Here is a 22553-nt window from a genome sequence, read left to right as displayed (position 1 = left end):
CAAATAACAGCTTGACAGTCCATGGAGTGATTTTACTTACTTGAGCATTCTCTTCCTTAACAATTATGACAACCTGTGAGGTATGATCGTTATTCCTAGTCATCAGTGATGCATGAGAGAAGTAACTGGTCTATTCAGAATGCTCTGGACTGGAGCACCTCTGAGTGATGGCTCCTTCTAAGTCTATATTCACCTGTGCTGGCCTGTAAGCAAAAATGTTTCATCTTTCCTAATGTTTATGACTGTAGCTCACGTTTATTGAGTATGCCTTACATATTGGGCAAATACCAAGCATTTTCATACTATTTAACTTAAGCTTCTTCACGAACTTATGAGAGAGGTATTTTTAGTAACTTCATTTTCAGATAAGGAAACAGGCTCAAAGAGGTTAAGATCCAATAGCTCGTAAGTGGTGGAGCCAGGAAGTGAAGTCAGGCAGGTCTTACTTCAGCTCTATGCTCTCATCCGCTCTCCTATGGCACTTTCCACCAAGCACTTTACAGTTTACAAAGTATATTCATATCAGCTCCAAGCTGTAAATATATTGTATTTGGCTCATGAGAAAAGCAAGCTCATAGGACTGATGAGACTTGCTGCTCAGGACATGATTCACACTCATTCTTTGGAATACAGATCCTGTGACTTCTTACCACACCAGGAGTCTCCAGACCCCAGACAACCTCCTACGAGTCTGGTCTTGATTCTGGGCATTAGGCCAGTTGGGTCCAAAGGGAATGGATAGTGTTGTCTGCAGGGGTGGGGAGTCCTAGAAGTGTTAGGGTTGGGGTCAGTAGGACAAGGTCATGGTGACCTTGGTCCCAGGATTTCTATCATCCAACCCTGTTCTGCACTAAGTGTACACATTCAAGGCAATGAAACAGGCCGCAAGGGCAGTTGGAGAGGTGGTAGCCAGAGGAGAAAGTGAATCAGGACCATAGACGGTGCTGTGGGAGAAAAGCGCCAAAGCACTAGCTTTGCTCAGTTTACCTGCCCCGCTCTGGAAGCCCGGAATGACTGCAGGTAATTCATGCTTAGTACCAGCCCAGGGGGCTGGAGTTTGCACTGTGACCCAAGTTGTGAAGATGGTTGGATCTGTTTTCTAGAATTGTTTTCACATAAAAATAAAAACCCAAAACACAAAACAAAATAACCAACTTGTTGGTCATTTCTGGGTTTATTCCTAACTCCTTTTTTAAAAAAAGTTTTAAACAAGACTTTATTATTTTATTATAATGGTCAGACATTTACATAATGTATGAAGTGATCTCCCCGATTACTCTAGCACCCACTTGGTACCACACTAACTCTTAATAACTCTTAATAGCTGATTTATATTGAGAGTACTAGCGCCCACCTTGTTTTGAAATTATGCTGAACTACTTTTAAAAGAATAAGAGTTGTTGGGTGTTAGATGTCATGGGCTCCCATGATGTGGCCCACCTCACCTGTTCGAATTTATCCATTTCTACTTCCATATCATCTACTGTTTCTATCCAGATTCTCTTTTCAATCGCCTGAGCCTCCTGTAGTTCTCCTAAATACACACTCATCTCATGGTCATCTAATCTTCAAAGAAGCTTCAACCCACCTACCCTTTAGGGATCAGTTTAAGTTCCATCTTTTCCACAATAAAAAGAATTAATAGCAGCTGTTAACAAGTGCTAGGTTTTGCAGTTTTCCAGTCATGGTGCTAAGCCCAAGCTCCTGCAAATCTTACAACCCCTATATGAGATAGGTTATCTTGCAGTGATTGTCAAGGTTTGGTCTCCAAATAGTGCCTGGGGACATGCCTTGCCAATCCTCAGTACTAACCGCAGAGCTGCTAATCAGGCATGATGCTGGTGAGGCCCAGCCTTGTTCAAGTCCTCCAAGTAATTTGGATGCACAGCTGTCTGAGAACCACTAATAACTTTGCTGGTATCCCCAGGTTGCACATAAGTTAACTGAAGGGTAACTGCTTATCTTTACTTGCCTGAGACTGATTCAGGGCCTGGATGAGACACTTACAGTGCCACAACCAGGAAAGCTCCATGCAAACCAGGAGGAGTTGGGCTCCTTCGTTAAGGGGATTCAACAAGGTCAAATTAAAGTACTAGAGCTTGGATTTGAACTCAGGTCTCTCTAAATTCTGAATCTCCATTTTAATTTAACCAATGAACTGCAAGTGAAGCCAAGAAGCCTTTTCCAGGTGTTTTGTGCCCTTCCACTTAACTTCTCAAATAGCTCACAGAAATGTAGAATTACAAATGTAATCAGTGCCAGGAAACTGGGACCTAGCTGACATGCAGATTCTGGTCTAGTAAATCTGGGATAAGCCGATGCTGCTGGTCCGGGGACCACACTTTTGAGTAATGAGGAGCTACATCAGTGGCTCTCGGACTTGTTTGCACATTAGTCATCTAAAGATCTTATAACTCTTCCATAGCCCAGGCTGCATCCCAGACCAATTTAGCCACAATCTCTGGGGACAGGTAATAGGCTACAGTCATTTTTGGAAGTTCCCCAGGGGATTCCGATGTGCAGATAAGTTTGGGAACAACCGGGCTGCATCGTTGTACCCTCAGCTGCTCCAACTTGGATTTTAACATCTTTAACATTATTGGCTTAACATCTCCCCCTACCATACTCAATTTGTGGACCACCATTCCTATGTAGTGCGTTTTTATGGCACATCTGACTTTTGTTATTGTCATTTCATTTTGGTCCCATCTATCCTGGCACAAGCCTGCCTCACAGGCTTTCCTGTCAATATGGTAATTCTCTTAACAGCCAGACAGAGGGGAAACTACACCCTTCCTTTTCCTCTAAATTTCATTGGCTGGCTGACTCCCCATGGGGGCTCTCTTGAATACTGAGACCCTCTGCTAGGCCTGAGGTCAGGGGTGGTCCTCCCCACCCTCCGGGGCTACAGGGGGAACTGAGAGATCCTACCAGATGGAGAAGCCCAAACTGGCAACACCTAAGGCCCAAATGGTGACAAGCTACATCAGGGAGAGCTGGTTTTTCTTTGTTTCCTTAAGAAGTATGATCCGTTTGGGGAGTGGCCTGGCTGAGAGGTATAAGGGGGTTTTGTACTTCACTTTCCCACTCAAGAACCCCAGGATCTTCACAGTGGTCTGGACTTCTTCCACTTTTTGACACTCCCCAACGACTAGAAACACGAGTTGCCAAAAAAGGGTTACAAAACTTTAATAGAGTAATGAAACCAATTACTCACCAGTACAATAACTGTCTGCCCATAACTTCGAAACTCTATTTGCTGCCCATTCCTGACCATAAACCCTCCCTGTGACATGTCCTGTCACCCATCAGAGGGAAGGCTGGAGCCCGGAAACCCAGGGATGCTAGGGGAAGGCTAACAAGTCTTTTCCAGTCTGTTTGCTTTTACATTAGGATAACTTTTGGCATGCTATTCCATAATATATATTTTTTTCTGTTTTAATGTAAAAATAAATGCTCCCCACCTTTCCCCCTTCAGTCTTAAGGAGAACAGTTGCTGTATTTGTCCTCTACCTGGGAGGCCTCAAGCTAGGGCTGCAGGTCATTGCTAAAAGAACTGTTTCCCTAAATATGAGATGAAAAAAATGAGACTTGTAGCCCAGATCATGGAGAGATCTATTTTTTATCCCATCCAGCCTTAAGATGACTGGCTTAGAACATGGTAGCAACAGGCAGAAGAGTGTGCAGAACTGGCTGCTGGCGGTCTTTCCCTCTGTTTGAATTTCCATTCGGCACCATCCCTCCTGAACTCTGATGATATGCAAACCAGCCATGGAAATAACTAGCACCCTTTGAATGAACCTCCTAAATAACTAGCACCTTTGAATGAACCTCCTAAAACCAGAGCGACTCTCACACAGTCAGCAACAAAGTCCTCATCTACATTAGAGGTGATATCTGGGGACAGAAATGTTCTTCAGGGAACTGTGTGTGTGAGTGTGTGTGTGGCTGTGTGTCCAAATCTATCCTTCTCCCCCAAGGCTGCCCGCTGGCCATTTCTACTCTTCTGTCTGGATAAGCACAAATGTGAAGAAATCTCTTCAACTTAGATACCCTTTTCCTGAATTAGGTAATGAGGATAAAAATGAACAGACTAAAATTGAGATTAGCCCAACTGATCTAGTACTTAGACTTCAATGGATGGAAAACTTTTTATTTTTCTTCCTTTTTTTAAAAGACCAATCCTATTTAAAGCAACAGAATAGAAAAACATTTGGTGGGTGATGAGCTAATTGAAGAAGTGCTTGAGTCGTCAGTATTTCATGGTACAGATTCAATTATTTTCCTATTAAATGGTTCGTGTGTGTTAAATTTATTGCACAGACTGGCTGGGGTAGAAAGAGTTAGTCTGATGGATTTAGCTGATGATGTTAGGAGTGTTTGATGTCTCAAATAAAGTTTTAAACAAATGTCCAACAAAAGGGTACTTTTTACTCTCTATAAGAAATGATGTTTTGTTTTTGTCTGTGAAGATAGTTTGTCCAGGTTCAAGTCTAGGAGAATTAGGTTTGGGGCAAAATATACCACGTTCTCCTTACTGACCTCCCTCTCTCAACATGTCATGTTTAACACATAAAATTTAAGTGCAAGTCAGGGTGGCCAGGAAGGAGCACTGAATTCACAGAAGTCTGACATGCTGCTCTAGAGTGTGTGAAAGGTTAGCAGGATACGTGGTGTTTTCCGACCCTTTGGGGGTGGTGAAAGGGACCTGCTGCTCCAGGGGTTCCCAGAGTGGGTCCTAATCATCTGTTCAGGCTCCTTGATGAACATGCCCCAAGGGGAGGTTCTGGAAACCACCATCCAATTCCTCCTATCACTTCCTCAGGGAGGTCCTTGATTTTCTCAGATGAGGTATCTCCTCTCGTTCCACCATAAGCTCCTAACCACCATGTACGACCCTTTATGGAATATTTCTATAGTTGTAATCACTTGGTTGGTTCTGTCTTCCCCTCCAGGGGAGGAAATTATGAGATATCCCCAAGGTTCACATCATGTGTAAACAAAAAGGGTTAATCTGGCTATGAAGACCAAGTAGAAAAACAAATCCACATGTGGAAAAGGAAATACAAAGTGAAAGCTTTCTCTGTTTAAGACCTTGCTTTTGCCTTCTCCTCCCCTCCACTCCCCCTCTGGTAAGCCAAACTTCGATTCCAGCAAATTCTAGGAAAGCAGGAATGCCCAGACCCTGGGCTATGAGAAGAATAAGGGCATAAAGCCCGCCTTCAAGGTGATTGGTTTTAAAACCCACTCCACCCTAGAAAACCCCATCCTTAACCGTCTGCTTCCTGGAATCTCCTTCTGATTAAAAACGAATTACTGCAACCACAGTTTTCTCTGCTATCTGGCTTGGTCAGTTAACTGAGTCTGTTAGTAATGTCTGCCTCCTACCACATTATCACTTGGCATGATGGAGCAGACCCTGAGTGCTCCGCCAGCCAAGATACGGGATTATCTGCCCCTTTTTCTTTTCCTTCTTTCTGTCTGCCTTTTTGATAATTTTACTCTTTTGCATTTTTAGCACTTAAATTAAAAAAAAAAAAGGCAGAGACGATAAGACTCAAATCTGTACATTTTTCAAGGGTTTGCAGCTCTTGGAAAGGCCTGACATGATTCAACATGTTTGGATGGAAGAGCTATAGCACTGCTAGGAAACAATTTGCATGGCTGGCCTCCCTCTCCCAGATGAAAGTGGGCAGTCTCAAAATATTTGCAGAATATCTCTTCTACCTTTGAAAGGTGATGGGTCTGGTCACTTAAAACAGAGTAAAGAACACGGCAAAAATTCCAAATCCTAACTTGAATAATTGATGACCGGATGATCAGATCTGTTTGAGGGTCGAAGGAAGATCTAGGAAGTTGTCAGTCCCTGTCCAAGACTCTGACTCCTCTGTTTGACATTCTTTTGGCAGAGGTTGGAAGCAGAAAGGAAGCCAGCCTCTTCTCCGCCTGCTTCTTGCTGATAGCTGATGTTTACACATGGCTGTATCCAAAACAGGTCCACAAATCTTATGTATAAGGAACCCTGTTGGACTGTAGCAATAGAATTTTTAAGACTGAACTGTCTTTGACAGCAGCTCCCTTTGAACTGCAGACACTGGCAGAATGTCATGCCCAGTGAATTGCACAAACTGGCTGACAAAACCAGCTTAGGGGGCAAAACAATTCTTTTCTGTTTTTGAAAACTGTCCAAGTTTCTAGAAAAGTCAGCCCATTATCTGAGGGGCTCAGCTGCTTAACTGAAATCATTCTTGGAAAGAGGGTCCTCCTGCTCCCCTAACTCCAGACTTTTTTTGGGGGGAGGGGAGGGACATTTTGAGACCACTCAGATCCCAGGGGGTAGGCTTTGTTTTCCTTGACTATGAAAGGAATTCCCAAAGGGCAAGAGCTGTCCTGGCATTTCTTGCCAAACTAAGTGTTTCCAGAGGCTCCAATGCAATCTTTTTGTCTTGAAGTGGTCTTAATTTTCTTTCTTAGAAAGGCCCTGCCAGCTTTTTGGAAGATATAAGTAAAGCCACCAGCCTCACTATGAGCCAGAAATTATCCAACCCTCCCTGGGGAATCTTAGTTAGAGATTTACCAAGTAGCTTAGGGGACTTCAAGATAAATGAAAATTTAAAGTCCTTATAAAGACTCACTACTCCCCCCTCCCTACTTCCTAAATGAGAACAAGCTGTTGGTGTCTCCAGGCCTAATATCTTCAAGTTACACTTGGAAATTAAAATCTAATTGGCTTCATGGTTCTTAGGTTTCAGCTTTTAATAGACTCAAATAGAAAACTGGAAGCTTGAGGCTGACAAACTTCCTTTTTGCACCTCCCCCCGTTTTATAAGACTCTTCTGATTTTAGCGGTCCGATGTCTTAAGACCATCTTCCTAAAATTTGGTCTGTTTGTATGTGGTGTGTCTCTTTGTGTGTGTGTCTGAATTCTTATCTTGCAGCATTACTGATCTTTCCAAGGATGACACACTTTTATTGGAATAATTTTGGAAATGGAAGAGACTTAGCAAACCAAGTTGGAGAATTTTTAATCTTGCCTACCTGAATCTTAATATCAAAAGGAAATGTGCTGTGTAAATGTACAGCACTGTTATTAAAAGTCTGAAGTCTTTGCTTATGTAAATGATCCTGCTGTGAAACTCAGCTCCAAATTCGTAGGTTAACTTATATGACAATGGAAGCATTCACACACACACATACACACACAAAACTTTCTTCATCCAACATTGGTGCCTTAATGTTAAAAAAAAAAAAAACAACTTGTATTTTAGTGTAATGCCTTTAACAAGACATTTTTGGGGTTTAAAACAAGTATCCTTCTTATAAATGATTTCCCTCCTCTCTCTTTTTAGCTATCATATATTTTTAAAACTAACATTAAATATACTTTCAAATATTTCATCCTTTCTTCAAGTTTCCCCCTACATATGCACTAGTTGTATATATTTTATATAGTTAAATCCTGCATTTAAGAAAATCTGACACATGAAAATCATAGATTCTTAGAAATGAAAACATCTTAAAGTGTATTTAGGCCAAGTTTTTCTAAGCCCAGTTTTATGAAACGGAAATTAGCCGATGGTCAATCACTTCGCAAATGATTCACTTCCAAGATCTCACCTTTGAAGCTCATCTAACACAATTAAAATGTAAAATCATAACTACAGAAGCCATGTTCTTTTCCAAAAAATTCTCTCTTAATTAAATTTAGAATTATTCATTTAACCATATGCCCCAGGAAAAATGCCCAACTCCTGTATACCTCTGAGTCTGCCCACAAGCAGTTCCCTCTGCCTGGACCAATTCTTTCTCCCTTCACCTAATAAACTCCTATTCATCCTTCAGGTACCCTTATCACACTGTCTTAGAAAACACTCTATCTTGTACTTCTTAGTACAAGATTATAATTATTTAATCATAGACATGACTCTTTAATGTCATTCTTTTCTGCTGCACTATAAATTCTATGGGGGCACGGTCCTGCAAGTCTAGTTCACTGCTCTATCACCAGTACCTGAAATAATGCCTTGCACATAGTAGCTCCTCAATAATCATTTCTATGAATAGCTTCTTTTATAACACTTTCCATTTTTTTTTTGCCTTGACCAATGCTTCTTGGCCCATTAAAAGGTAACATATACCAGATAGTCTATATCTGAGGCTGATGCTTGCAGAGATTGGAAGAGAAAAGAACTACCTTGGTTTCCTCTGACATCCAAGATTCTAGCTTCTCCTGGTCATCTAACCCCTCTAGCCAGCCCTGCTCTGCCCGAGCAATGGCTCACCTCTCCCTTCCAAAGTTCTAGCACTAGCTTGTCTGCTCTTCATTCTCAACATGTTCTTCTCTTATGTATGAATGTACTCAAATGGCTTCAACCATTTCCTCTAAACCTCAGCTTTGTCCCCAGGAGTTTTTTCAGCTCCTGGAATCTCTTCACATACAGACCTATAGAACTACCAACTCATATTCTTTGCCACCCAAACCCACTGGTTTATGGTATCCTTGTCCACACAGTCACCTAGACCTGTGGTCTGAATTCCAGTCAACAGCCCAAAGCAAGGAGGCTTGGAAAAAAAGCTCTTCTTATTGAACAGAACCTGACTTTTCCTCAATGAGGGGCCTGTTTCTAGTTTGTGTCATCCCTTTCATGGTGTACCCCAGAAGTTGATGTTTCCCTGATAGGAGAGCCAGTTTCTAAACCTTCTGGAAGTTGACTCATTAGAGAAAACCAGACTTCCGTAGAGAGACTCAGAATGTAGCAACTGCAGGCTGTCCATGAAACAGAATATATACAAGCACTAGGAAATTGTGAAAACTCAGCTCAATTCATGAGAGTCATAAGGTTCTGCAGACTTTCATAGCATTTCTGGTCATGGCTCATTGCTTTGGAATATCCCTTTATCTACTCCTGCCCTTGACATGATTTGCTGGCAGTGTTGGGGAAACACTGTCCATGTTGGAGCTTGAGGAGCTGAAGTTGAGCTCTGGTCCCTTTTTTCACTATCTGTATGACCCCAGTCAGCAGTTTTTGCTCTCTGAATCTTGAATTTTTCATCTTTAAAATGTGTTGTAATCTCTACCAGCTTCAAGGGGTTGTTGTGAGAATCAAATATGATGATGCATATGAGATGCTTTGAAAACTGTGATGTTCTGTAGAGATCAGGATTATCAAATATTAGATATTTATGGGACTCTATGCTCCTTTTTCATTAATTTTATCCTTAATATGCCATCTGTGTAATTATTTACTTATAATTTCTCTTTAAATAAATCATTTAAAAATCTTATTTCTTGGGGGAAAAAAAAAAAAACCTTTAGCCCTGAAATGTATAAAAATATAAGGTAACCATAAAAAATATAGTAAATGTGCAACAACATTATTAAATTCTAGCTAATATGATTGCCTTCTAAAAGCTCTGAGGTTGAGGACCACTCTCCATCAGTTAAAAGTGAAGTTGGGTCACTGTTTAGGTGTTAAAGACATTTTAGGACCAGTCCAGACTTGCTCCTTGACATAATCAGAGGGACAGAAGAACTGAAAAGGGAAAAAGATTCTAATGTGGTTCAATGTCATTAATGCATGTCAATGTACCAAGTAAATTCATCTTTTGACCAATGTGTCCACAGCCCATCCTTTTGGAATCCTGTTGGGTAATAGATGGAAAATGGTATAGACAGACTAGTGTGCAGCTTTGGATTGACTTTCTTACATTTAATTCATATCCATCACACTAGTTATGTCATCATCATGGCAATTTACTTAATCCCTCTGAATCTTGATTTACTCATCTGTAAAATGGGATTGGTGTAAACATTAGGAAAAAACCATGAAGAATGATGCCAGAACGTGGCCCATGCTTGTTAAGTGCAGCTACTATGTCTAGTGAAAGAGCAAAGCCTCTATTTTTACCCCTCATATCAAGGGCAGAACATGGCTGAAGTTTCTGGAGTTTTGGTTCTGAGGAGTATAGAATGACTAATAAAACTGAGGAGAAAATGTGGGGGCATTTCTGTACTAGCAAAGTAAAGCGCAGAATTAAAATGATTAATTGCCCCATTTATGATTTTAAAGCGGGGGGGGGGGGGGCGGGGAGTATCAACCAACAAAGCAATTTCCTCCAGCAAAACTTTGCATAGACTTATCATTCACTATTTCAAAAGCGTATTTGCGGTCAGCTCAGTGTCAAGGGCTTGGCTAAAATTACAGAGCACTGAGAGGTGTTGATATTAAGCGTTTTTTTTTTTTTTAAAAAAGTGTGCCAACTCTAAGTCTTCAGAATAAGAAGAAATATGATGGGGTCCAGGGCCTTCTCAGAATTTCTTGCACTTCAAAGAGCATGTACTTGGCAATGATTCCACTGCTTTCCTGAGTTTGGTCAACGTGGCTGAGGAAAGGCAAAACTCTTAAAATCCACACAGATGGAACTTTTCCATTGGCCCTATTTTGGTATAAATATTCATCAAGGACTAGAAACTTAAAGTAGATATCAGTCTGAGCTATGAGTGGTTTGGACTAAATTTCAGCCGATTTTCAGCCGTCTTGCTGGCTCTTGACTTTCAGGAGGGCCAACTCTCCTGAGATGTGGCTGCTGTTGTCTAGAGAGCTAAGCCAACTGCCTCCCCAGATCACGGAAACTATTGGAGTTTGTTCTCAAAAGACTTCCAGCCAGAAACAGGGCTTCAAGGTTCAGATGAAGCTTCGTGTTAGTTGTTGGAAGGAAGGAAACAAGTCAAGGTTTGGCTCATCTACCATCCTCAAGTCAAACCTTTTGGAGACAAGTTTGAAGGAGGATAATAAACTTAGAAGCAGACATTAAATAGTCAGGGTCCGCTTTGGAATAATGCCTTCCCCAACCCTCTCACTTTCATTTCCTTCTCATTTTAAGATCCTTCTTAAATACTACCAAGGAGGATCCCTCCCACTCCTTTGGCCCCACTCCTACCTGGCTAGTTCTGATTTCGGTCCACAAATCAGAAAGTGTTAGATTAAACAACACGTGTAGGCACTGGAGGAGTTAATGGTCTTACCTACTCTATTTTGTGTCTGTCTTATATCCTCCATCCTCATGTTCTTGTAACCCATTCTATCCCTGCAGGATTCCTTGTCTCTGCCAGGAAGGAGAAATAGTTGCTCTTACTTCTTTGATATCTTTCCTTCTCTCTCCTATAACCTTATTTCATTCAATTTCCTTTTCTATCTATTAACATTGTTGAGCCCTCAAGTATGCCAGGCTTCCTGGGGGCAGGGTGGAGGGTGGCACAAAGGAGCTAAGGTATGGTCCCTGCCCTCAAGGAGCTTATAAAATGGAGAACTTAGGCACCAAGATGATATTATGGTACAGGAGTTAAATGAGCAAGACAGCAATTGCACATATTCCAGGGCCATTCAGAAAATGAAATGTTTGTTCAGTAAGAGAGTAAATCCATGCTAGGAGTTCAGAGGAGAAAGAACTTGGTCTGCACTGATAGCTTCATAGAGGAAGGAAGTGAGAAATGGATAGGATTTTGGCCCATGGAGAAGGCTGCTCAGCATGCATGTGAAGAATAAGATGTATGGACAGGGAATGAGTAACAGATCAGTGTGGGGGAAGCAGAATATTGTAGCAAGAGAAAGAGGACCCACCACATAGAAAGTGTAATGCTTTTTTCCTAATAAGCTCTGTGACCTTGAGCAAGTCACCTAACCTGCTAGATCTATTTCCTTGTCTGTTAAATAAAGAAGTTGAGCTAGAGAATCTCTAAGACCTATTTCACCCCCTAAAAATGAATTCTAATTGCTGAAATATACATTACAAGTATTAGTTGAATAGGTATATGATGATTTTCCTTGTGATTGTCCCAGCAAAGGTACAGAAAGGGTGACAACAGCCATCCTAATTAGTGTGAATCTTCTTACAGGGGATGCTCTCCACATGGGCTGTTTGGGCTTATTGGCTATGTAGGACAACAGACTTGAGGAAACACAGCTTTTCCATCAAACCCTGCCTCTTCTTCAGGTCCTTGCAAACACAGGGATGATCATAATTTCATTTTTTTTCAGTTAATTGGCAGGGAATCACCTGGGATCTTTTTTTTTCTGTTTAACATACCATATGTAACCAACAAAAATCAAGAATAATCATCCCAGTGGCATTTTAATATTCAAACCATATGCTTTTCATTTTGATGCATCATCTGACCTAAAACATGGCAAGGAGGAAGCCATATTTAGAGACCAAGTCAGAAATCTGAATTGTTTGGCCACAAGATTCTAGATCTTGTTAATCAAGTTCCCCTATTTCGAAGGCCAATTTTTTCCCTCACAGTTCATTGAGGAATCCTATCTTGGATTTGTCTTCCTCTACTGATCATTTAAATGACTTCAGAGTTTAAAAGTGAGTTCACTTTGAAATGTTTTTATGTTCTGCTCACACGTGCAGTGTGCTGAATCTCACAGGTGTTATGTGTGTTCCTTGCTTTCCATATATTTTGCATATCCTCAGTTATCCTTTATTTTCTTCTGTCACAACATGAATCTTTATCTTCCTGCAAAAATTTAAACTCAGTGGGTCTGGGTTTGTGGGCACTCTATTGCTAGGCTTAGGGGAGTCTCAAGCCACCACCACAAGAAGTTTTCTGCATGCCAGCTTGGCAGGCCCTCCTATCCTACCGTACCAAAGGGTTCTGGTTGAGAGCCAAGAGGAACCAGTTCTTAGATCAGAAAATAACAGATGTACATCATGGATGGTGGATACAGAGGAATGTATTTCTCCACAGTTTAACATGGATCATATTCCTCAAATTAGAAGTTAAATAAGATGGAATATATTGGTGTCAGACTTGGAAGGCATAAAACTGGACTGTGACCCAATCCTAATAGCTCATTTATCCTTATCTTTCAACACTCAGCTCAAATGTCACCTCTTCAGTAAGCGTTCCCTGACCTGACAGGTAAGGTTAAGTACTTCCTCTTTTGATCTCCCTCGGCCCCCGTTCATACCTCTGATCAAGGTCATGAGACACTGACGTGATCTTTGATGGATGAACTGGGTGTTCCTTTTCTGAATCCATCAGCCTCTGGGAATTCTTTCCTATTACTTCTCCACTTCCCAGTTCAGTCCCTGGTATGTAATAATTGCATATGTTTGCACAAAATAAAAATTTAAAGTCGGCCAAATCAGAGGTAGAAAATAGTTTCATCAAAATAATGTTTTTATTCTCATTAATTTCATTGTCATTAGCTCTTTTAATAGTAAAGATACCTCATTTAACGCATATTCATTATTTGTCAAGTACACTTGTCCTTTGATTTACGCAGTATTTTTTTTCATGTGAGTTTTTTCACATGTGGTAAATATTCCCCCCCATTCACGCAGCCTTTTTATATGTGATTTAAATTTACGTGGTCTCATTTTATGCAGTTTTTTTTTCCATTTCCATTATTGGTAATTACTCTTTCTAAAAAAACAATAGCTTAACTAAGCAACGTACAAAGAACTAATACTTACTAACACATAATTAATGATCTTCTCATTCATTGGATGACAAATAAAAGAGCCTGGGTGACTACTGACATTTTTTGGGATTAGTTTTACAAATGTTTTGCTGTAGAAGCTAAAAATTATATGAAAGTAAAATGTCTTCTTTTAAAATACTTTTACTTTTCAATATACACCTGGTCATCCATACAATTTAGGACATCCAAATATAAAAGTTGTATGTTTTCCACCAAATAAAACTTCCCTGATACAATCTTTAGATCAAGGCATTGTTTCCACCTTTAAGATTAATTAGTACATTAAATGGAGTTTTAATATTTTTAATAAACTTGAATCACTTACAGTTACAGAAGCCTGGAATAAATACATAATTTTAAGTAGTATCAAGAATATTGCTTTAGCTTTGAGTGAGCCATCGACTTTAAATGCTTCCTGGAAAGCAATATGGCCAGAAGTTGCTCTACCAGGGAATAAGTTTCCACCAACTGAAGAAGGATTAACTGACATTATTAGTTTATTAAACGAACTTCAAGAAGGCAGCTCTGACAATTTGAATGCACATGACATTAATGAATTACTAGTTGACAATGAATTAATCGATAATGAATTAATTCACTTAATATCTGAAGTTCATCCTGCCAACGAATACGGTACTGACCTTGAACCAATTTCATTCGCTGCAGAAAATATTTACAAAGCTCTTCAATTTGCCACAAAACTGGAAACTGCAGTTCCAGATATTGATCTAAATATCCAACGAGCCTTAAAATTTCAAAAAGGTTTTTCAAAATGTGGCAGTGAATATCAAAGAAATTATGAAAACTTAGCGAAAGACGGGATTGGAAAAAGATCATCCAAAAGCATAAACATAAATAATGAAACTAAAGTAGTACTTCCAAATATTTTGAGCAGTGAAGATAGTGACTGAAAAAGAAGTTGGTTGCTTTAGATTACAGCACAGACACCGACAGTGAATGAAATTTCTTTTGGTTTTTCTGAATTTTCATTAACATTTTTTTTGTGAAGATGTGAAATAAATATTTTTATGACTTATATTGGCCTATCTCATTAGTATTTTTTTTATACTGGTAGACTTTTTTTTATGTGGTTTTCTTCCACGTAAAAAAAAGACATGTGGAATGGATAATCTGTGTAAATCAAGGGAGAGGTAAACTGCATTAAGAACTTTAAACAGATTATTGTTGTGAGGACCACAACCTTTAGTCCCATTTTATTGATAAAGAAATTGACGCTCAGAGGTAATGTGACTTATCCAAGGTAATCGGAAACATGTGGCAGAGTTGAAATTCGAACTCAATCTAGTCCAAGAACCTCAGACCTCAATTCACTATAGTTGTACATGTGTATGTTTATATTTACATGTATGTATTTGTGTGTGTGTGTGTAGGACACTGTTAAACCTTAATTTCAATGGAAGTCTTAATATATTTGGCTATCTGACATGAAAGTATCCCTTTTCAGAACAATGTTTTAAATGCATATAATACATAGAATTATAAAGGAAACTGATATATTGAAATGGTATCAATATATAAAAACAACTCTGTGATTTGGTAACATATCACCCTTTATTAAGTTAATTAATAAGATCTAGCAATGGATCTAATTACTGTTATTTCAGAACAGGAATGAGTATAAGTGGTACATTGGGCATCTACCATAGCTGGAATAGGTTATGAAAACATCAGATTTCCATTGGTATCAACAGCACAAGGCCTGCAACTAAATTCTTTTTCCAATGTGAATATCATGTAAAATAGCTATATTTGATTTTTTAACAAAGGCACAGTGGCTGCTAAACTGTCAGGTCTTTGTCTTCGTTCGTTAGTGAAGGAAATACTGAATTTTAGTTAGAGGTTGAGGATATAAACATGCATTTACATTTCTTGATACCTTCGAATCTATCCACAGATCCCTGGTTAAAAACCTCTCCTCTATCTACTAGCAAGATTAAAACAAAACAAAACAAAACAAAACAAAACTCCCTCCCAGACTTCCTCTAAAGCAAGAAGCCCCAAATGCTGACTCCTCCCCCTATTAGGGCCAGATCCCTTTAACAAGGACACCCACAGAACCAGAGCTGGAGTGGGGAGCACAGGCTTGCCTTGGCAGGTAAGGAGATCTCTTCCAGGATGAGGGCAGGGCTGAACTCCATGTTCCCTCCACCTCTTCTAGCCAACAGATGAATTAAGTCAATCACCTCAGTGGTCAGCCTCATGAATCAGTACCTGGAAATGCCACTTAGTCAGACAGCCCCAATAGATGCTGTCTTCTTAAGGCAGGTTTCTTACAGGGCATTAGTCATCCAAGAGCCCTTTCCCCATGCTCCTGCCCTTTGGTGTCTCTGACACCAACACCACAAAGAACAGAGCCTCTGAAGACATAGAGCAAACACAGACAACTTGTCCACCACTACAGGTCTGCGAGAAGGCAGAAGGGGCCACTGGTTATCTGTGGTACCTGAGAGCTGCCAGTGGCCAGTACCTGTTGCCTCAGACTTCTCTTCACTCAATGTTCTGTTTAAAATGCAAAAACTGGAAAAGAATTATACTCATTCCATCCTTAAACTATAGAGATGACTGGGGTCAGGATGTGGCTCAGAGGTGTGCAGTGCTGGTAAATCTGAGGGTAGGTGGCAAAGGAGGAGAAAGAAGGGTGTGTGTGTGTGTTGTGTGTGGTAAGGGAGGTCAAGGAACATGAAGAATCATAGAACAATGACATTATTCTGCCTTTCTCCCATCTTTATGAGAAATGAATTCCACCAGACTCAAGTTTACATGGCAAGAATCAAAATATTCTTATTCACCTTCTTGTATTCAGCAGCCAGAATAATAATAAGTGCTAAATAAATATTTGCTAAATGAAGAAATAAGTGGCTATTATCCTGTCTTATAAGTAAGATATCCAAGGCTTGGTGACGGTTAGTGCCTGTGTAAGATCACACAGCTGAGGCTAATGACTGGTTGCCTCCCCATGCAAGGGGAGGGCTGCTTTTTAGAAGTGTGGCAACCAGACATCCAGGACAAATTGTTGTCATTGTCATGATTTTGCATATGATGTGGCCTGAGTATATTTATGACTAGGTCTAAGTTTAGCTACGAAGAGAAGGTCCTGCAATCTGATATCTTAGAACCACATGTGATGTAGGTAAACTAAACTTGGTCTTCCACGTTTCAGCACTCAATTACCTATGAGATTTCTGCACTGTGCTGATGAAAGGGCATATCAATAATAGCAGGAAGAAATATTTTTTGGGCACTTACTATGTATCCAAGCACTTTATGTGCTTCATCTTATCAATTATTATTTAAATGTAGAACTATTATTAATTCTTCTTTCTCAAATGAGGAACCAGAGATCCAGATAAATGACTTGGCAAAGGTTGCAGACAGAGCAAACAGCAGAACTACGAGTCACATCTAGATGCCCATGCTTGCAAAGGTCATGTGATTAACTACTCCTCAAAATGGCCTCTAAACCTTGTGGCCAAAGCTAAGTTCAGAGCTGAAATATTCGCTTGTCCTTCCAAAGTTTTAGAGTACAAAGTAGACAAGAAATCAGAGTATTCTGAGCATGAAAATGACAAATATGGAAGATACTCTTTTTTCCTTCACTCATGAAGGATGCCGTGAGTCAATGTACCTTTCAGTTATTTCATGTGTAAATTTTGGATCTGCCATTTCTCCCCCATGTCCCATCTGTAGCATGAAAGCAGATCACGAGATTCTGCTCAGCTCTTTTATATAATGATTTATTTTCTCCAAAATTTCATTTTACAAAGGAGCCAATGTTTTAAAACAGGAGGAAGCGGGGGTGGGGGTGGGGGAATCCATAAACAAATTATGTGGATTTGAAACAGCCACCATGGGCTGGATCTCAGTGCTCCTTTATCCTTAAGGAGTGACTTGTCAAGTGCAGTCTTTGGTTTCTGCTCCCTCAATGATCTTATTTCCTTTTAAAGCACGTCCTGGTGGGGGCTTGGGCTGTTTTGCTCTGTCCTGATTCACATGCTGTTGGGTAGACCAGGAGTCAGCCTGACCAGGCATGGAGAGATACAAGTTTATCCTCAGGCTAGAATTTCTTGGAAGCTCTGGTCTGGGATCTCCAAGATTTTTTCTTTTTGTCAAGTGTTACTGCTTCTTCAGTAATTTCAGGATAATATGGTATGATTTAGATTGTCTATCAGTTTCCTCCATAGAGAGTTCTATAAATCTTCTAGAAAACTAGGAACCAGGAGAAATCTAGAAAGCCCTTGTTCTATACATGGGGAATGGCTGTGACAGCATGGGTGGCAGTATAAACCTGGTAGTGACCGAAAGATATCAGAGAGGTACAGATGCCTGCTAACATCTGGCAAATGCTGGGCAGTTCCTGAATCGAACTATCATTGTGTAGGGAGACTTTGATCTCTGTGAAGCTCATAGCAATAGCCATAGTCCCTCTTCTCCAGACTTCCACTTCTAATGAAAGCCTTGTTTTTTCTTGTAGTGGAAAGAGCTTAAGTTTTGGAATTAGAGAAGACTGGGTTTGTGTTCCTAACCTGCAATCATATGATCTTAGGCAAGTCATTTAAACCCTCAGACTTAATTTACTCATGTAAAAAGAACACTAATCTTTCTTCATGGTAGTCCTTAAGGCTAAAGGAGATAAGATGTGAGAAAACGTCAAAGTTCCCTGTGTGAATTGAGATGTCTTTCCTTCCTCCCTTTTGTCTTTTCCCAAACTTGTCTGTCCTACTTGTAGAACTGCTGCAAGCTCTGGGCAAGGAGGTCTTGGAGCTGAGATGGCTTAAATTAAAGCCTAGAGATGCTCTGTGATTAAGCCTTTCCTTGCCTCTCACCACCACACATGGTGGATGCACTGGTGAAAGTCAATCATTAGCCCCCAACCCCATATATTCGGACACCTCTGCACAATATGACAAGCATCTGCAATTATGAAGTAATGGCTTCAGCATCTGTTTTAGGAAATCCTTTAAGAAGGACTTGGATAATTTCTTTTCTTTTTTTAAAATAAGGCTTTCTTTTGGGCCAAGTTGCTTATATACACCTATGGGCATGTCTCCAGTGCCTTGGCTATTAAAGTCTTTAAGTGACAGCTTAATATATTTTTAAGATTGAGGGAGCCAATGACAATTCTTGAGGAGCCGTGTTTACGTTGGATCGGCTTGCCCAGGCAACGTGCCAGCAGTTTTGCACGCTGCAGGAACTGGAGGTGAAAGCAGGAAGGGCTGAGTACAGATGGGAGGAGAAAGCTGAAGGACAGGAAAGCCAAGAGGGATGTGATGTGGAGAGAGTAGAGGGAGACACCCAGCTGAACCTGGCAATGACTGCACTTAGAAGAACTATCATTTAATGCTCCTCCAACATTGTGCTGAGGGTTGAAAAATAGAACCCTTTGGATCCAGTCCATTGGCACATGCTCAGTCAACAGTGAACATGCTCTTAGATCTTTTTGTTCTAGTCCTTTCTAAATACCTTCTAAGGGCTCCTTGGCGGCCAAAGGGCTTGTATTCTTGCAGAGCCTAAAGGCCTTCAGCACACCCTCTTAGCAATCTCAGGTGAGGAGCTTGATCCCTCTGGGCCTCAGTTTCCTTATCTAAGAAGTGAAAAGAGCTACACATTCCCTTCTAGGCTAAAATTCTATGACTCCAGAGTGAAATGTTCAATGACTGGTAATCTCTGTTCTGTGGAAGCAGATTTTTTTTATCTGTTAGGCTAGAATAAAGACATGATTATTACTCACTGTCCTAGCTTATCAAGGCTGAGCAACAGACTTTGGTTCAGTTGAATAAAAATTAGTTGCTCTTCAGGTGGGATGGTCATTGAGAAAAAATGTGTCTTTCACTCACCAAAGACTCTTTTCAGCATTCACACACCCATCAAAATATACCACTACCACCCACAATAATAATGGCTAACTCTATTTGAGAGCTCATGAGCTGAACTCCTTTATATATATCATCTCATTTAATGATCACAGCCACGTTGGGAGGTAGATGCTGCTACTGTCTCCTCAATTTTCAGCTGAGGACACAGACTCAGATGTTAATTAGTTTGTCCAAGAGCACATAGCTAGTACGGGGTAGTGCTGGGATTTGAACCTAGATCTGATTACAAGAATACTAGTAACCAGTATTCTAAAATACACTTAATAAACAACAGAAGAACAAATCCATAATAATTATTGATTCCACCAAGAGAAATGGCATTTGGCTTTCAAGGCCTTTTTTTCCCAAGGTATGTTGGCTATTTATTTCATTAATCTCAGGGAATTCTCTGTGCTGGGAAATCTCTTTCACAGTAGAAAAACAAATGGTAACTCAAGAGCATCCACCCAATGGGACCATTTGACTTAGCACAGATGAGAGGAGGTAGGGAACTGTTTCTAAGCTCTGCCACTAACTATGTATGTGACCCATGGTAAGTCCCTTAGTATGTCTCAGATTGGTTAGATGACCTCTAAGACTACTCCAGTTTTTGGATTTTATTTTCTCTCTTGAAGACCTTTTCATGACTTTCCAGCTGCTGGGAATTCCCTGCACCCCTCTCCCCTCGGGGGCAGGGCAGTGAAGACAGCTTGTATGCCATTTAAAACCATTTCTCATTTTGTAAATAGGTCCCTTGCAGCTCTAAGAGCCCGTGAAATCTTTTGGAAATGCCTAAGTGTGATTATGCATCCTGAAGCCAAATGTTATAAAACCCCCATTGTTGCAGATTTAAAACATAAATATGCAATAAAAGCTTTTCAGCATGTTGTTGATATGACAAAGTGTTTAATCATTGCCTTAACCCTCAGCAGGGAGAGCTTCTCCCCCACTCCTTTCCCTTCCCTCAACTTTTTGAGTTGAAGACATTGGTTAAGCTACAAAGTGGTGATCTTCCTCCTGATTGTCACAGTCCCAAGAGGTAAAAAATATCTGCCCTTTCATCTCTACCCACCGCATTCTTTCTCTAAGCCTGTAATTGGATCTAAATGAAAAAATAAACCCTTTGCATGCCAAGGAAGTTGGCACTAGAGGAAACAAGAAGGAGAACATGTTCCACCTCTAACTCAGATCATCACACTCTCCTATGCAAAGAAAGATAAAAACAAGATAGGAATACAGTCAAAAATATTGTAATAGGTTTGTATGGTGACAGATGGCTACTAGACTTATCGCAGAAATCACATCGTAAGGTATATAAATGTAGAATCGCTATGTCGTACACCTGAAACTAATATAACACTGTAGGTTAACTATACTTTAATAATAATAATAATAAAACGAATTATAAAAGCAAACAAAACGAAACAAGGCTTCCTCCAGGTGGTGGCTTAGGCTTTCATTGAGGGGGTTTTCCATGTACCTTGCCTCACCCCATACAATAACCAACAGCCAGCTTGTGCTAAAACCACCCCATATCATCTGATTTTCCAGAGGATAGCGAGACTCTCCCTCTTTAGCCCTGAACTTTTTACTTTAACTGAATTTGGGGAGTAAGTTCAGACACAAATATCCTGGTGCTACAACAAATTAAAAAACAACAATGCACAAAATGTACTGTCCATGAATGTTCTGGTCTTGGCTGGATTGATATTACAGCGGTGTAAGTCCCACTGTGGATGGCATGTTGTCTTGGAACAGAGATAAGCAAGAAAGGTTTGTCCTCAAGGAGTTTGAAAAGAGTGTAGAGAAATAAGAGCAGTGTATGCTTAACTCGCTACTAGGTAGAAATTAATAATTAATAGGTATCTTACCATGGTTTAAAGTGTTATGAAAATTCCGTAGAAGGAGAGATGACTTGATTCTGCAAATAGTCTGGCAAATGTAAGGGGGCATGGTACATTCCAGAGATGTCCTGAGGAAGTCTGACTTGGTGTACACATTCAGAAGGGTCCTCTGGACTCTGTGTGGGAGTCTGGGGAAGTTCAGTGGTGCAATGGCGCAGCTATAAATAAGATGCATGAATGCTGCACCCCTAAGTGGCTGGTTTGCATTTTATTTTGATTCTGACAATAGTTTCTTTTTTTCCCCCTCTCAGTTCTACCTTACAGGTAATGTTAGATGTCTAAGGAAGACTTTGCCCTGCAACACCAAATCCTCTGAAATCAGAGTTTTAAAATGACTGATTTGGAACTTTTTGGAGCCCCTCTCTATTTAATAGATAGGATGCTGCCTGATTCATGTATCCTTCAATAAAGCCAATTAGATCTTTTTTTTTAAAATACTGCTTTGGGAGACTAACCCACAATGCACCATTGCTGTTATTACTGCTGTGAGGGGACTATCATCCCCACTTTGGTGCCAAGGAAAAGAGCTCAGAAAAGTGATTTGGTCAATACAGTGCAGCGAAGAAGTGTCAGGGACAGGGTTTCAATGCTTAAGGCTTTCCTTATGCTCTGCTGCCTGATGGATCCAACTCTCTGTGGCCTTGGGCCTCAGTTTCTCCACTGGCCCAGGCTGTCACTTTGCTCTTTCCCAGCTCACATGTCCTCTGCCTCTGGCCTGTACCCTCTCCCAACAGTATTCAGGGAAGTAACCTGTGGGTGCTGGCGCTGCAGTCATAGCTGCAGGCCCCTCGGTAATTCACCCTTGCCCTTTTGGGCCCCAGCTAGCCCTTCTTGAAAGAAAAACGTGCAGACCCTAGGGACAGAAATTAGTTCCCCTGTCCTGGAACTGCTGCTAATGCCAACATCAGCCACTGAAGAAAACGTGTGTGTGTGTGTGTGTGTGTATTGTGTGTGTGTGTGTGTGTAAAGTGTCCAACACAAAACACTAGGATGACAGCAAGGGAAAATTTCTTGTGAGTAAAATTACATTCCCCACCCCACACCTCTTTTAACCCCAACATGCCTCAATAACGGGAGGAAAGAGAGGAAGGAGGTTTCCCCTAAAGACCATAGGATTATCATTAAAAAAAAAAAAAAAAAGGTTTTACTTATTTAAATTTTAATTAGCATCGCCAAAGAACTAAGATCCTTTGCAAATACTTTACACAATGGCCTTTAAGAGTAAATTTTGGTGGGTGTGCCTATTGGTTCAAACAAGTACTCTCAACTTTTTTGTTTTTTGT

General features: G+C 40.4%; 1 protein-coding gene and 1 long non-coding RNA gene across 3 annotated transcripts in view; both read right to left on the bottom strand.

Moving 5' to 3' along the window:
* The window catches only part of LMCD1 (LIM and cysteine rich domains 1), a 55943-nt gene that overhangs the window by 33103 nt on the left and 287 nt on the right, over positions 1 to 22553 (bottom strand). The window contains exon 2 of one of the 2 annotated variants that reach the window (XM_039886606.1): positions 12978 to 13098. The exons of the other annotated variant lie outside the window; for it this stretch is intronic. The gene's annotated coding sequence lies outside the window, so the exon portion shown is untranslated. The remainder of the gene's footprint in view (positions 1 to 12977; positions 13099 to 22553) is intronic. 2 annotated transcript variants of the gene reach the window in all.
* LOC120621424 (uncharacterized) lies at positions 1962 to 22229 on the bottom strand. The gene is made up of 3 exons (XR_005658155.1): positions 22193 to 22229; positions 3820 to 3948; positions 1962 to 3781 (listed from the first exon to the last, which is right to left on the bottom strand). It is a non-coding gene; the product is annotated as an uncharacterized LOC120621424 (long non-coding RNA).

This window comes from Pteropus medius, unplaced genomic scaffold (assembly GCF_902729225.1).
Source record: "Pteropus medius unplaced genomic scaffold, Ma_sr-lr_union100, whole genome shotgun sequence".
Taxonomy (NCBI): Eukaryota; Metazoa; Chordata; class Mammalia; order Chiroptera; family Pteropodidae; genus Pteropus; species Pteropus medius.
The sequence above is the reverse complement of the archived record's forward strand: the minus strand, read 5'-3'. Positions and strand labels throughout refer to the sequence as shown.